This window comes from Amphiura filiformis, chromosome 9 (assembly GCF_039555335.1).
Source record: "Amphiura filiformis chromosome 9, Afil_fr2py, whole genome shotgun sequence".
Taxonomy (NCBI): domain Eukaryota; kingdom Metazoa; phylum Echinodermata; class Ophiuroidea; order Amphilepidida; family Amphiuridae; genus Amphiura; species Amphiura filiformis.
This window is the reverse complement of record NC_092636.1, coordinates 10,090,678-10,101,711: the sequence shown is the minus strand read 5'-3', so window position 1 is coordinate 10,101,711 and position 11,034 is coordinate 10,090,678. Positions and strand designations below refer to the sequence as shown.

General features: G+C 35.1%; 2 long non-coding RNA genes across 2 annotated transcripts; one reads left to right on the top strand and one right to left on the bottom strand.

The window, feature by feature from the left end:
• Positions 1–856: 856 nt before the first annotated feature.
• On the top strand, positions 857–1,553 carry LOC140160273 (uncharacterized). Its single transcript, XR_011859927.1, has 2 exons — positions 857–970; positions 1,340–1,553. It is a non-coding gene; the product is annotated as an uncharacterized lncRNA (long non-coding RNA).
• Positions 1,554–4,468: 2,915 nt separating this feature from the next.
• LOC140160272 (uncharacterized) lies at positions 4,469–9,244 on the bottom strand. Its single transcript, XR_011859926.1, has 3 exons — positions 9,146–9,244; positions 6,131–6,249; positions 4,469–5,416 (listed from the first exon to the last, which is right to left on the bottom strand). It is a non-coding gene; the product is annotated as an uncharacterized lncRNA (long non-coding RNA).
• Between the last annotated feature and the right edge of the window lie 1,790 nt (positions 9,245–11,034).

Sequence of the window (11,034 nt, the reverse complement as noted above, 5' to 3'; positions counted from 1 at the left end):
CTTCTAGTAGTTGTTAAAAAGCCTTAAACTTCAGTTGCCATTTTTTAAAGCAATTGTTGTTTAAATCTTTAACTCAAAACCCCATTATAAGCTTTAATCTAAAACAGATTTTAAAGGTTTAACTCTTGCTTGGTTTAAAAGTGTTCAAAACTTAAACACTCGCTGTTTAAAAAGTTAAAACATTAATTGTTCAAAACTTTAAAACGTTAAATTAGAGGTGTTTAAAAGTTGTTAAAATTGTTAATGGTTAACATCCAACCCTTAACCTCTAGTTCTTTTAAAAATTTAAAACATTTATTGTTCAATAAATGTTAACCCCTTTAATTCTAATGTGGTTTAAATGTCTTGTATATGTTTGCAAACACTTTTCTCGCAGAAATAATACTCACTCCATGAGTCTGAATGAAAACTTCACACAAATTTTGTTCTATTTTCTTTTTTATTAAACTTCTAACAAAACAACACAACATAAGTTTACAAAGTACACTAGGAAGCTAACTACTCATAATCACAAATCAGATTTGATTCTTGATTGGGACAAGGCATATCGCCCTGGTTTGACTGCCAAAAGTTTGAAAAACTTAGGGATGAAAATATCAATTCAAAATGAAAAATAATTCTTTTAAGGGGTACTACACCCTGGCCAATTTTGGCTATTTTTGCATTTTCTTAAAAATTATAGCACATTGGTGATAAGTAAGATATGTATGGCAAAGACTACAACTACTGATACTGAAAATTCAGCAACTCAAAGTCAGTAGTTATTGATTTATTGATCAAATATTGGTTTCCCTCATTTTTGACTGTAACTCCACAACTGTTATCTGTGCTGAAATAAAATTTTCAGTGTAGTAGTTGCAGTCCTTGCCCCTATATTATACATATCTTACTTGTCCCCAATGCGCTATAATTTTTTAGAAAAATGCAAAAATAGGCACAAAATTGGGAAGGGGTGTAGTACCCCCTTAAGGTAATACACTATTTTAAAGTGTTGCGATTTGGTAGTTCACAACATCATGCGAATGGTAATGAGCTTTGGCAAAAATTACATTGCTCATTTCCTTGTGAGCGTGTAGAAGAATTCAAATATCACATAAATAATTTTGTAGGTCCTGTGGTTCTTGAGTTATGTTGTAAAGAGGGCTGATACAACAACACTTTTGTAAAATGTACATAACTCATTAACAACAATAAATTAAGCAAGTTTTCAAATTATATAGTTTGTAGAATGAACTTTTGCAAAACATCAATGTGTTATTTGCCAATAATTTATTGATCTAGAGACTGAAAATCGATTTTTATGGCTGCTTCGACCAACAACACCTCGTCTACCCTTAAGGGTACAAGCTGTCTATAGTTTCTTATTTTGCAACCAAAAACCTCACATTTTATGTTGTTATTCCGTTAAAAATACGGTTTTCGCCCATTTTGGGTTGTAAATGGGCACATTTTGGTGACAATTGTTTCTACCAGCTATTACAAATTGTCCACCATATACTATATAATTATGGTCGACTACTTAAAACAGTTTCCAAATAAATATATTAAATATTTTGCTTGTAATGTTCTCTTAAAATTGATAAAAATCTGCATAAAAAATTAATTTAGATTTTTCACAAAACTTATTTAGATTTTTCACACAATTTGGTAGGAAGGGTCTAGAATGCGGATTGACCCCTTAATCCAATTGTGTTACCCTAGTCCGTTACCCTTTATTTTTTTTTTTTTTTTTTCAATACAGGCATTTGTTTAAAATTTTAGAACATGAAAACAAAAAAAGCTAAAGACCCACAAAACAATTGCTTAAATGCCTAGTATAGTTGCCAATAAGCCATTAATTTTGTAGAGCTGTAGCTAATTTTGTTTTGACGAGCTACTTTTTTTAACAAATGAATTTTACCAGATTTCCACTATATTCAGACATTTTGGGCGTGTACAATCCAATGGGGAAAAAATCAAGTTCAAGATTTTGCATTTTTGATGTCATATTCTGAAAGTAAATTTATACTTAAACTTTAATATCAACTACATGTACCTTTGGCAGTAAAACCGGGGTCAGATGTTGAACCTTGCCATAAATGAACAAGCATAATCACAACCAGCCTTGTTTCTTGATTGGTGTAAGCCTAAGTGAATGCTTGCTTAAAGCCATGTGTGATTTGCTTCACAGCGACGCCCTCAATTTTACTCGGATTTCAACTTTTTGCATAATTATAATGCCCAGTTGTGTACCTTAATATCATGTTAAAGACTATTAGCCTGAAGTGCTTTAATAACAGTAAAATTTAAGTTTTTATATTAAAACCGGGGAGACCCAGTTTTATTCAGAGTTCACCGTTCCAATGCTTGCTAACATGTCAGCTTATGTGTACACACGTCAAGCGCGATGCAGTATTACATGTAATACGATCGGTGAGCGATACGCACATTGTAGGCGCTGGAATGAAATCACAATTTTCTTTGTTTTACCTCATTTGTTTGGCTCGAAATTAAAAGGGAATAATGTGATCATTGAAAACTAGCATTTAAATAGGACTCTATTCTTTATGCAAATCACACATTATGGGTTTAAGGTTCACTCAAAACTACTCATAATGGTACAAGCATAAGTGAACAAGTTTTAAAAGTTTACTCAAAACTCAGAACCTTGGTTCTTGATTGGTTCAAGCCAAAGTGAACACTTTTTTTAAGATTCATTTAAAACTATACTGTACCCAGCAAACACAAAACGTTTTCGACATCATTCGCAAAAGGTTATAAAAGGTTGTCAGAAAACGTTTAAATGTCGGGTTATATAAAGGGTACATTAATGGTATAAAATGTTTTCATAACATTTATTGGTAATTTACTGCACAGCAAACACAAATGTTTTACAGAAAACATTTAAATGTCGGGTTATATAAAGGGTATAAAAACGTTTTAATAACATACCAAAATCATTTTTGAAAACTTGGTACAAATCATTCTAAACAGAATGTTATTTTGGGGTTGAAAAAATATTTTGCAAAAAATGTTTGCCCAAAATATTTGCAATAACGTTCTTAAAATGTTTTCACGACCTTTATATAACCCAACATTTAAATGTTAGTAAAACGTTTTGTAAAAAACATTTTAAGAACATTTCTGTGTTTGCTGGGTGCAAACATTTTGACATAATGTTATTTAAGTGTTGACAAAATATTTGGCCAAAAATGTTTGCAAAAATAGTTTACAATGACATTTCGAAAACATTTTAAAAATATTGTTGTAGTGTGTTTTCATACAAAACGTTTTAAAACGATTTCATGACCTTTATATAACCCGACATTTTAATGTTATTAAAACGTTTTTACCTAAACCAAAACCTAAAATATAACTTATATAAAACGTTTTAAAAACGTTTTTGTGTTTGCTGGGTACTCACAACCAGCCTTGGTTCTTGATTTTCGCAACGCTAGGGGAACACTTTTAAATGGTTCAAGCAAAAATACTCATAATTACATCTAGTTTTGGTTCTTGATTGGTACAAGCATAAGTGAACAAGTTTTCAAAGTTTACTGAAAACTACTCATAGTCACAAGCCTCGGTTCTTGATTGGTTTAAGCCAAAGTGAACACTTCTTTAAAGATTCACTCAAAACTTCTCAAAATCACAACCAGCATTGGCTGTACAAGCACAAGTGAACAAGTTTTCAAAATTTACTTGCAGCTGCTCATTATCACAACCAGCCTTGGTTCTTGATTGGTGCGGCCGAAGTGAACACTTTTTAATGGTTCAATCAAAACTACTCATAATCACATCTAGTTTTGGTTCTTGATTGGCACAAACATAAGTGAACAAGTTTCATTGGGTTACTCAAAACTACTTATAATCACAACCAGGCTTGATTCTTGATTGGTGGAAGCCTAAGTGAACACTTTTGTAAAGTTTGATTAATCAAAACTACTCGGTCACAAGCTTTGGTTTATGATTGGTACCAAATAAACAAGTTTCCAAGGTTTAATCAAAACTACCCATAATCACATTCAGCCTTGGTTCTAGATTGGTGCAAGCCTAAGTGAACACCTTTTTTTATAGATTCACTCAAGCTTTAACAAGCTCTGATTGGTACAAGCATAAGTGAACAAGGTTTCAAGTTCACTCATTATTACGCTTTGAGAATCTTCCATCCTATACTATACTTTACACACATTTTTCAAAACCAATTATTCTGGATATCTGGCACCCGCTAGAGTCACAAACTGAAATTGGTGCCCAATTTCACCCGATATCGTAGGTCTCTGCATCAGCTTACAGTCCACGATCACCGTACATGTAGTGTGTAGATATCGTAACACTGTTTAACAACCCACTTTAAATGGTTACAAAATGTACACAAATTTGACCAAAATTAGATTCTCAAAGCATAATAATGACAAAATCGAATGGATCCTTTCACGATACTCAAAGATATTGGTCTCGCTGTGAGTTTAAGAGATATCTTTAACTCACAGCTTGACCAATATCTTTGTGTATCATGCTCAATCCATCCAATTTTATATCAAAACTGCACACTAAGATTCCTATGGCTAGTTATTGGGTGCTACTATAGCAGTGTCTTGCCAAGGCAACACCACGCTGGAGTTGCTCTGGTGGTACTTCAGAGCTACTCTGGTGCTACTTTACAATGAGGTCGCTCATGGCGAATTAGCTGCACAGCTCCTCTGCTATGCCGTAGCTCATGGTAGACAAGCCGCAGAGTAGCTCTGAAGTACCCCAGCACTATTCTAGCTTGGAGTAGCCATGCAGGTATACTCTGCTATAGAAGTATCCATTAACTGGCCATAATGATCTTGGTATGTATCCATAATCACAAGCTTTGGTTCTTGATTATCGTTATTTGGTTCTTGATTGGTACAAACCTCAGAGAAAATTTTTTGAGATATTCACTCAAAACTATTCATAATCACAACCAGCTTTGTTTTTTGATTGGTAAGTGAACAACAAGTGTTCATGGTTTACTTAAAACTGCTGCAGGATATGGTGCCCAAACATTATAGGCCCAAGGTGAACTCATTATTGAGTTACATAGAGGTTTGTACAGTACTTATTAGGTGCTGGAGTTAGCTAGAGTTGTAAGACTGAACAAAGTTAAAAAAAATGCATTGAACTCTCTCACGCAGCTATACATCTCCTGTTTAGGAGCCATCTGAAACACCACTGCCTCCATGAATTGCCACAGTGCCTGGCAATGACTTTGATATTTCAATCCCAGGACGTAGTGAGTCTTAAAACAAACGTCTATCGCCTTCAATACAGGTGGAGTGGACATGGCCCTGCGTTCAATTATCACAAAGACCCGTCTAGGTGTCAGTATCTGTTTCCCAGTAACAAGACATAGGGCTGTGGCTTCTCTGTTGCACTAATTGCACTCAAATGTGTCAATGTTGCCATTTTCCTGCAGAGGAAATAAAATAACACATTAATGTATTAATATAGTGTATAATAAATAAGGAATTTCAGAATAGGGTTCCCACAGCTTTCTACATTCTCTGGATTTTCCAGGACTTAACTTCATTGACCTAAATTTAAAAAAATTCAGATCAACACTTAATAAAAAACAAATTTGAAATTGGCATATCAAACTTTTTGCTAAATCTCTGACATTTGTTAACTCATTTGAATACAAAATTCTGATATTTACTGGAATTTGGTCATCAATATTCAAGACTCTTGAATTTTCCTTGACCAAATAATGAAAACACCTCGGCCACCCGATGCACGCTACCGACGAGGAAAGCTAACCAGTTAGCTTTTCGCTCCCTATTCATGAGCGAGGATCATGACGTCATCACACGTGCACGCATGCGCAGATGTCATTTTCCAGTGAGACATAGTGAGATACAGTACGGTTAGGGCTATTGCTCTACACATGTGTATTAAAATAACCCTAACCGCATAAATATGTGTCTTTGTCCGAGTACGTCAAAACCGATTGGCATTGCAAACTCGGATGTAAACAACACCATAGCAACGCTTAGGACAGACCACTCTCATGGAGGTAAATTGGTTCTATTTAGACAAATTAATAAAACCTTATTTAAAAAATCAGCAACCCTATCAGTACATGTAGTAAAAATAAGATGTTTTTTGTCTTTACTGCAGCACTTACACTCTTTTGGTCTGTAAATGAAGCAAGTGATGCTGCATAGCCGCACCTTCCTTTCCCACCTTTAGACCTTCCTTTCATGATTAAAGGTAACAACTGCAGAGCAGTGTTTACTTAACCATCTGAAATGAAAATTATTAATGGTAACAAATCTTTTGTTGAGGCATATGTAACAATGTAATTAGGCTACACTGAAGCATTTAGATTGATAATAAAAGCTAATGCTACGAGGGGCGGTCAATAAGTTCAGAGAACAAGGTACTTGAAAGAGTACTAGCCAAATCCTTTCTATCTCTCTCTTGAGCATGGTCACTACATACCGTAATGTACCCGTCGCAATTTTTCTTGAAACCTTCTATGTCAACAAAATGGAAGTCTTCCGATAGCTCCTTGAGCCACTCTTCAGTGAAGGCTCACTAGCATTGATCACCACCAAACCTGATATTATGAAGGTAGGACTTAAAATTCTAAAATAGGCTTCACTAACTGGAGGTCATGTCTGAACCACAATATATGGTTACTTTAAATAACTGGCCCCTCTGTCGTGAATGGCAGCTTGACAAACTAAGAATAGTGTACAGGACACAATCCGAGAACAGCCACATTCCTACCATCAACCTCCTCCACATGATTGCTTGCCTCAATTTTGCTATCAAAATTTGTATAATATATGCCTATGATTGTACTTTCATTTGGCAAATGATCCGTCATCAAGACTATCCTTGGATGTCAGAAACAGCGATGAAGATCTTGCACTACGGTGACCGAGGGATGATCTTCTGAGGGGTGTAAGATCCAGGTGCTTCCACTAAATTCACTCATAATTCCAGTGATTAATGTATGCCTTATCACCTTTAGCCACATATAGATTAAATTTGCCTTGGTCCTCATTCTAAATGTATAGAAGGTGTGGACCTGAATACTAGTATGTCAACTGGTATCAATTTTGTACATGAAGATTCCGGGACCCCATCTAGAAGACACCCTGGAATACTCCATTCTTGAACTCTAAAAACCATTTCGTTGCTGTTGAATACCAAGTACTTCATTACCATTTACAATAACTGTACAAAGTTCATTTGAGTTTTCACCACCGTCGGGAGAAATTTCCATGATGACCCTGTATTCACTTCTGGTAGTACCCGGGAATTCATGGAGGTAGGCTTCCTCTGAACAGTGTCCTGCCCAGTATACAGTGATGCAAAAATATAATATCTTTGCAGTAATGTTTTGAAGGAACAAGCTTTCAAATGAGACCAAATGCAATACCGTGCGACAAAGTAGCATACCGAGTTCTACAAACTTTTTGACCGGCCCTCGTATATTATACCACATTAAAACATTCTGCAACAGTTGTTGTTATCCCTAGCTAGAGTAAACATACAATCATATTCACATGCATGTAGATTAAAATGATGCCCAATACAACACAATATTGATGTTGCTGTCAAGAATTAAGTTACAGTACATTCAAGAAAATAGAGGTACTGGCCTATATTTATAGAATGACTTGGCCTATTTTATAGACAAGATGTGTGCTCTTCACAAAATCGAGCACTCTCTATATTTCCTTGAAATCACTATTTTTCACATCATTGTAATGTACATAAAATAACAATATAAACACCAGAAACATGAGTCTACAATTTGTGCTGTAGATTTGACAAAATCTGAATAAGTTTGCTTTTCTGTTGCTTCATCAGATTCAAATGCAGGCATCATAATACACATGTACGGAATAAGTATGTTTGCAAAATTCACGTTTGCAAAATGCATGTACGCTCATTAAGCATGCACACCAGGGCTCAAAAAAAGGAAGCAAAATTCAAGCATGCTAAAGTAATTCCACAACTTTCTATAGATTCTTACATTGTACGAGCATATGTAGGGCCTACCAAAAGGAAAAATTTCCCTCTCTAAATTCCAAGATTTCCTCCAAATATCAAGATTTCCTGGGAGCATCCAAAATTCCCCACTTTTTTAAGCCATGGCAAAGACATGCCTAAATTAATAACATTTACATGTACAGGGGCATTTATAGGAAAAATGGGGAATTTGGAGAAAAGTTAGAGAAATCTTGGAAATTGGAGGAATTTTGCCTTTTGTACATGAAAATTTGGCTTGCTGGAATCTGGAATTCTTGCTGGAATCTTGCTTGAAATTACCTTTTTTGGAGTCCTGATAGGGGGCAACATTAAATGTTGGCAACAATCTTACACTTCAGTCATCTTATATACTCCCGAGTCCTGACAAAATCTCATTAAGGGGGTACTACACCCCTGCCAAATTTTGTGCCTATTTTTGCATTTTCTCAAAAATTATAGCGCATTGGTGACAAGTAAGATATGTATATTATAGGGGCAAGGACTACAACTACTGAACTGGAAATTTTATTTCAGCACAGACAACTGTTGTGGGGTTACAGTCAAAATGAGGGAAAACCAGTATTTGATCAATAAATCATAACTACTTGCCTTGAGTTGCTGAATTTTCAGTGCAGTAGTAATGCAAAAATAGGCACTAAATTGGTCAGGGGTGTAGTACCCCTTAAAGGGCAATTGAAAGATCCCCAAAAGCATGTTACATACCCCTTCATATTCTCCAGAGGTAATAATGTTTAATGAGGTTAAACGAGGTCAACATTTCTGAAAAATTTCAGTACGGTATATTGTTAGGTTTTCGTCTGGATCTAGACAAAACCCTATTGAAACTATAGAACATCTCCAGTTTACGCTCAAAGTATAGTTTTTAGTGCAATGTGTATAGGCAAAGTTAGGCAAATTTAATTCTAGGCTATGAATACCTGTTGATGCATGACCCGTCTTCACTCAGTGTAATGCACCTGTTTTCTAATTTTAGTTCAATTATATTCATGAAATTGCAAAACAATATATTTTTCTGCTTATGATAAAGACTAATGTTGTTTTATCATTTTGTTAATTATGGAGACAAACCAAGTTTTTTTTCCCCAGACAACCCTCTGATGAGCTCCTTTAAAAATGTACTAGAAAAGCTTACCTTTCGTTAGTTTTCCTAAATCATCTTTATCAACCCAATCAACAGTCCATTCAGGCTCTTTGGTGTTCAAGTATCTCAAATAAACACCAGACACCTCGGCCAATGCTTTACTTGTCTTCTCAGGGTACATTATTGAATTCCTGCTCAATCTGCAAACCAAAATATAACATGCATCATTATTTATTTACATTTTCTGTCTGTAAATAGGCAAATAAACAATTATTTTGGTTGTCAGACCTCGCCCGATTCAAACCCTCTCCCGCCAATGAGGATGTCTTCAAATTTTAGGAAGGATGCCAGCAATAAGGCTATTTTTAGGGTCTGTGGTGTAAAACATGGCCCTGCCACATTTTGAGATGATTTTTTAAAGTTCAGGAAGGGATGAAAATTTTCTTTCTCAGTTTATATTTTGCAATAATTTTTCATTGGAAGTGAAAGAAAAGACAATTTTGTCAGTTTTAAAGTGAATCAATTGTTTTTTTTCTTGATTTTGACATGGTGGACAAAATTCCGTCCCGCCACATTCCGTCCCGCCACAATGACATGATTTTAAAAATTAATGAGCGTACTATAAAAGAGGGGGTGAATTTTATAATTCCTTCCATAACAAAAGAAGGATAGTTGAAGTTAATACCAATGTTAGAAACAAATGTTTTATCCCAGTACTTTTGATAAAAATTCAACAAATGTACTGTCTTCACAAATACATGAAGTTTATCATTCCGTCCCGCCACATCGATGAATTTGTGTTACCGTGGCAACATGTTGATTCTTTGGACTATTTTTCTTGTGTGTGAATGTAGTCTATAACTTACTTGTTTATATTAAGAACATGAAGAATCCATAAAATAAACAGTCACAGAGCTACAATTTAAAAGATCTATCAAAATTCCGTCCCGCCACAAACGGGAATTTTGGCTCTGGCCCTATTGTATAGGCCTACGCGTGAGTTTATTCTTTTCTGCATGGCTGTTTCCATTATTAACTTACGCCCCTCTGGAATCGAGCCTTGAAAATCCATTGTATTTAACCTTAAGCTTGGAAATTAAATAAGCCCTTTTGTAAAAATATAAACCCTTGGCGGGAAGTATTTTGTGAGAGTATACTTGGGTTTAAGAACTGTTCATCTTATTTCCTCGTCAAGATGCATCCATTGCTTAAAATAATTAGGACATAATTACGTATTATCCTTAAGGTGGTACTACACCCCTGGCCAATTTTTTGCCTATTTTTGCATTTTTCTTAGCGCGTTGGTGACAAGTAAGATATGTATATTATAGGGGTAAGGACTACAACTACTGCACTGGGAATTCAGCAACTCAAGGCAAGTAGTTATTGATTTATTGATCAAATATTGGTTTTCCCTCATTTTTGACTATAACTCCACAACTATTGTCTGTGCTGAAATAAAATTTCCAGTGCAGTAGTTGTAGTCCTTGCCCCTATAATATACATATCTTACTTGTCCCCAATGCTCTATAATTTTGAGAAAATGCAAAAATAGGCACAAAATTAGGCAGGGTGTAGTATCCCTTAAACGTAGTCAAGTCAAAATCTGGCAAACTTCACTGACATTTGCCTGTTGAACCCTTTGATGTTTTCTTCTCATATAAAACATGTTTTATTTTGTTTTGAAATCCCAATGCATGTCAGGGAGCTCAAATAGGAACAAAATATTTATCTCTTCATAAGAGATTTGTGAATCTTAAAACATACCAATGTGCCACCAGATCAAGACACAGCATTTATTGCCCATCATGACACAAGATCAGAGCATCTCTGCCAATTAGAAGAATGATCTATTGATCTTGTTACTGCAGTTTAATACTTACCCTGGTCTAGTGTGCTTCTTCGCCTTTGCCAGAGGAATATTAACTTTGAAGTCCTCT